Here is a 6,000-nt window from a genome sequence, read left to right on the forward strand (position 1 = left end):
TGAGAATATATAGATGAGATCCTCTTTTAAATCACAACAGCCTATGGGGTGAAGGCAATCCTTCAGTGTTGTTAGCCATAGAACTGGGGTACGTTAGTACAAATGGGTCCTATTCTAGAGAGTAGTTAAAAAAGAATCAACCATATTGCTTGAGTTTACCATTGCAATAGCTGTCTGCAAGATCTAATGGGACCGATACATGAAGGTGGGAAATTGCAGGGTTATATTGAAAGAGTTTGGGGTGGTGGCACAGCAGTAAAGTTGCTGCCTTACAGCCCCAGAGACTTTGGTTTGATCATTCGTGACTATGGGTGCTGACTGTACGTTCTTCCCGTGAGCTGAGTGGGTTTCCTCCCGCACAGGGCCGGCCTTAAGCCGATTGGACCGATTGCTCCCAATTGGGCCCCCCGCCTAAGGGGGGCCCCGCACTAATGTTCCATATTTCGTACAAAAATATGAATTCGTTTTGTTAAATAAAGATTTTTTTTTTAAACATTCGCCATCCGGATTTTTTTTTAAACGAACATGGATAACAACCGCTGCACGGCCATCAGACACAAATGATTTGTTGAATACTACTGTTAGCACTTGTTAATAGCCAGTAGTTAACAAGTAGTTATTCAATGTGTCATCAATGCATCGATCCACATTCCTCAGTAAATGTAATTGTGTTTTGAACAAGTATTAATGACGCCGCGTTCCTTTGAATAAAATTCACGCGACGTCAGTAGTACTTGTTCAAAACACAATTACATTTACTGAGGAATGTAGATCGATGCATTGATGACATTGAGAATTTCTTAAAACTCGCCATCATGATTGAGGGCACCGGACCACAAGAAGGGGCTTCTTCTTGGTGTGCAGGTTAGTCATTCACCTACCGACCCACATTGTGTCTCTCTGTCTTTCGCTCTCTCCCTCTCTCTCTCTCTCACTCCTGCTCCCCATCTCATCTCTCTCTAGCTCTCTCTCACCCTCTCGCCTCGGCATTCCCGGAATCATTGACGTTTTGCGGTGGACAAAAATGTTGATAAGACTCAGCGGGTGAGGCAGCCGCCTTGCCCGTTGAGTTCCTCCAGCACTCTGTGTTTTTTGTTTGGCTCTGAAGTTGAAGGTGGCTCAGCGGGACGGGCATGGGCTCTGGGGAGTGGGTTGTGTTTCTGGTCGAGACCCTTCTTCAGACAATCACAAGTACTCTCACCGACGAGAGTTTAGTCTGAAGAAGGATCTTCTCTCCAGAGTCGCTGCGCTGCCTGTCCTGCTGAGTTACTCCAGCTTTATATCTATCTTCAATTTCAGAGAAATAACATTTCTCACGGGGGGCTTCTAGGGTCTACACCTCCCCCCCCCCCCCCTCCCTTTCCTTCCCAACCTCAGCCTCACGGACCTTAGCGTACCCCTAGTTCCTAAAACCCATTTCCATTACTGTTCATGTTGCACTTATAATGCAGAGGCTGGGCTTGAAGTGATTCTGTGAAACAAAAAGATAAAGAGCTGGTTTCAGTCCAACAGCAGCCTGAAGCACTTCAGCCTCTTAGCCCTGTGACCAGCAGCCTGAAGCACTTCAGCCTCTTAGCCTTGTGACCAGCTGTTTCAAGTTTTGTACTGCTGTTGGACTGAAACCAGCTCTTTAGCTTTTTGTTTCACCCCCTGTCCATCCACATTCATCTCCCTCTTCCCCACCTTCCTCTCACGGTGCCTGCTGCTTTGGTGGAAGGCACACCATCACATTTACATCGCCAGTTAACCACTGATTTATTTTCAAGTGGTCAGTGCAAAGTCTGCCTTCTTTAAAACTGGTATCGTTGCCAAAAGTGGCGTGAAAATGGGCATTTGTAAAATTAAACCCCAGTGTCCTCTGAGCTACGTGTTACTGTATTGTTCAATATTCTTGCTAATTGTCGTATTAGCATTTCAATGCTGCGTGTGCTTCAGCATGGGCCATCCATTAGTTAGATCGCAGCGGAACATAGTATTAAATCGCAAGCGACTGCAGATGCTGTAGATCTTTAGCAAAAAAAAAAACTGCTGGAGGAATATTGAGTCACACCATTTAGTGAAGCCACCTAACAAAGGGTTGCTCTTTGGAGGCAAATAGTCACTTCCTGATTAACTGCTGACTCTTTTTAACTTGGTGCAGAGTGCTATGCTTACCCGTTTTCTATTGCACAAATGCATGAGTGAAGAGTCGAATAATGTATGATTGTCATGTGTACCCACAACAGAACACTGAAATTCTTATTTGCAGCAGCATAACAGGCGTGTAAACACAATACTCATAGATTGTATGAGAACAAATGAGAAACAAATAAATTCAATAACTTAACCCTAAAGCTAGTGCAAAAAAAGCTCAGGGTGCCCCATCAAATCTTATCAATCGCTTGCTAATCGCATGACTGCGTCCAACTGCTGTCTGATTTGTTGATCGTATTGCTAGATATGAACTGTTTTGGGAGAGAAAAATGCTCATGGCAGACCAAATGTGTTAAACAGAAATTGGTCAGATACTGAGTGAGAAATCATGTGAAATAATCACTGAATTTTATTTTAAATGAATGTACCTGCATGTTATACTGTTTAGTTTGGAGATACAGCCAGATAGTCCACTGAGTTCGCACTGACCAGCGATTTTTGTTTTCCTATTTGTCAATTATTTTGTGCCTGATTATTTGGCGGCCAATCAATCGCTGGCTCTAAGGGGGTTGCGTCCAATCACCAACAAGCTTGCCTTAAAATTCCCGTCCAATCAACAAATAGGTCTCCTCCCATCCAATCAGCCGCTGTCTCCAAGGGCATTGTGTCCAATCACATAATGCAGTTTAATGGTAATTAGCTGTTACGGTAAAGGTTGGAAGCCAGTGGAGGTACTGACAGTCAAATGGGAGCAGGAGAGATTCAGACAGTGTATAATCCATAGCACCTTAGTGTACAATTTCATAGTATATACTAAATAACTGGGCTGACAGACCTTGGCTGGGAACCTGGGGCTCACTAAAATTGTTCCCAAATGGGCCCTCCACCCCCTAAGGCCGGCCCTGCTCCCACACTCCAGACTTACAGGTTTGTAGGTTAATTGGGTTTAGTAAAAAATGTTCATTGTTCTTAGTGTGTAGGAGAGTGTTAGGGGCCTGTCCCACTTAGGCGATTTTTCAACAGACTGCCGGCGACTGACAAGTTGCCGGCAGTCGCTTGAAATACCGGGAACTGGAATGGCGACTGTCAGAGTGGAACACACACAAACACACACAAACACATCGCAAAGGCGGGGGCCAGGGCAAGCGGGGGGAATGTTGTCTGCAATTCACACGGTGCAAAGCCAAGGTGATACACACACACACACACAGCACGATGAACAGGAAGGTTGGCGCTGTAATTAAGATGGCTAGCACAGTGTACGGTAAGTCCTTTAAAAGACAGGGGGAGAGGGGGGTGAGAGGGGGGGAGAAGGGTGTAGAAGGGGGGGGGAGAAGGGGGGTAGAAGGGGGGAGGGGAGAAGGGGGGAGGGGAGAAGGGGGGAGGGGAGAAGGGGGGAGGGGAGCAGGGAGAAGGGGGGAGGGGAGAAGGGGGGAGAGAAGGGGGGGGAGCCAGACAACTTTTAAGAAGTCAGAGATACGCAGCTATGAAGTTTGGTGGACATTTAACATTACCGGTCGGTTATTCTTGGTTTTTAAAACTCTTGCTTGCGTTTTTTCCCCCCAATGAGCCAATGAAAATGACCAGTCAGCAAAGGCGATTAACTAAAACTACCTACGACTACCTCAACTACCTACAACTACATGGCGACCCCACTACAACTGCACCTACGACTACAGGATTATCAATTATCTCCATGGCGCCCAATTTCTGGTCGCAGAAAAATTTTCAACATGTTGAAAAAATTGCGGCGACCATACTGAGGCCGCGACTAGTTCCCAGAATGCGGGAACTCCTCGTGACCAAGAAGGAGACTCACCAGAGATCACCAGCGAACATGTGGCGACCATGTGGCGAGCGCAGAGTCTCCTGCACTTGCCTAAAAAGTTGCCTAAGTGGGACAGGCCCATTAGTGTTCAGGGAACACTGGTCGGCGTGGACTCGGTGAGCTGAAGGGGCCGTTTCTATGCCGTATCTCTAAACTAAGCTAAACTAACCAAATAAGTATTGGTATTGATATTGGTATTGGTATTGTGTGTAGGATAGAACTAGTGTAGGTGGATCACTGGTCAGCATGGACTCAGTGGTCCAAAGGGCCTGTTTCCACTGTATCTCTAAACTAATCTAAAGTTGGAGACTAAACCTACTTTTTGATAGAATAAGTGCCATGAGAGTCACATATAAGTCAGGTTGGGAGGAGATATCCATCTTTGTAAGGCTTTAATGACCCCAATCAGGTAGCTTCATGGTCACGATTATTGAAACCGTATTTTTAAAACCCCAGTTTACATATTTTAGGTGATCTAAAACGTGCAAACTGAAATGGTGGTGGAAACAGATACATTAGTAATTTTCAAAGAGGAAATTCGATATGTTAACATGGAAAATTACAAAGAAATGGGAAGCCATTGCTGAACACCATTCACCATTTGACAGTGATAATCATTTGCTGTTGATATCAAGGAACATGGATACTAATTGACCATCAACTTCTCATTCCACTTACTTCATTACTACTGTGAATATCCTTCACAGGAAATTAATTGGTTGTTAAGTACTTTGGTTGTCACGAGATCATGAAAGACTACAAGTCTACAATTACACGTCTTTCTCTTTTAGTTTAGTTTAGAGATACAGTGCGTAAACAGGCCCTTTGGCCCATCGAGTCCATGCTGACCAACGATCATCCGTACACTTGTCCCTATTGTGCAGGATAGTGGTCGTGTACGGGGTGATCGCTGGTTGACGCAGACTCAGTGGGACGAAGGGCCTGTTTCCACGCTTTATCTCTAAACTAAACTACACAAAACAAATCTCGTTTTCTTCTTTAATGGTCTCCTGTGCCTTGGATCTTGACCTTTTCTCTTATTTCTACAGTTCGATGAAGCTAAATGTCGTAACAGTCCAGCACTAATGGCAGCGTTCTCCCTCATAGTAAAATAAGGAACAAAGCGCCATTTGCAAGGAGAGCTTTTTGTGCATTCAGATTAACTAATTTATATTTGAAAACCTTTTCTATGTAACCTTTACACCATGTCGAGAAATCACAGATAAGAAAGTATGATCGTTGTTCTCCAAGCTGCTATTTAGAATGGTCACGTGAAGTGATTAGAGCAATTGCCTACAAATATTTTTTTTAAAACCTATTACTTTATTTCAAATGATTAGATAATTAAAAGACTTAAAGACTCAAAGCTAAACATAGCCTATTATTGAACAATACAACATGGCATTATCTTAGCAGGCATTTTATCCTGAGTGTGATTTGCCTCTGAGATTTCCTTTCCTTTCCTTTACGTTCTGCTAGAGTAGAATTCAATCAGTTTTAGAGGGATATGTGCCATTTGCAGGCAGGTGCGGCTAGTGTAGATGGGGCATGTTGGTCAGTATGGGCAAGTTGGGCTGAAGGGCCTGCTTCCATGCTCTATGACTCTATGAGGAAGAGATGATCACAGTACAAGTATTAATGCCATGCTCTTATCTTAGTTTAGTTGAGTTTAGTTTAGCTTTGTTTATTATTGAACACAGAAAAGCTTTTTGTTGCGTGCTAACCAGTCAGCGAGAAGACTATACATGATTATAATCTTCAGACTGAAGAAGAAGGGTCTTGACCCGATACATCACCTATTCATTTTCTCTAGAGATGCTGCCTGACCTGCTGAGTTACTCCAGTATTTTGTGTCTATCTTCGGTGTAAACCAGCATCTGCAGTTATTGTTTACACATGATTACAATCAAGCTGTCCACAGTGTACAGATATAGGCATAATAATAATTTCAAGATAAAGTCCAGTTTGATCCTAACTACCAGTGCTGTCTGTACGGAGTTAGTACATTCTCTCTGTGACCATATGGGATTCTCTGGGTA

Source organism: Amblyraja radiata, chromosome 17 (assembly GCF_010909765.2).
Source record: "Amblyraja radiata isolate CabotCenter1 chromosome 17, sAmbRad1.1.pri, whole genome shotgun sequence".
Lineage (NCBI taxonomy): Eukaryota > Metazoa > Chordata > Chondrichthyes > Rajiformes > Rajidae > Amblyraja > Amblyraja radiata.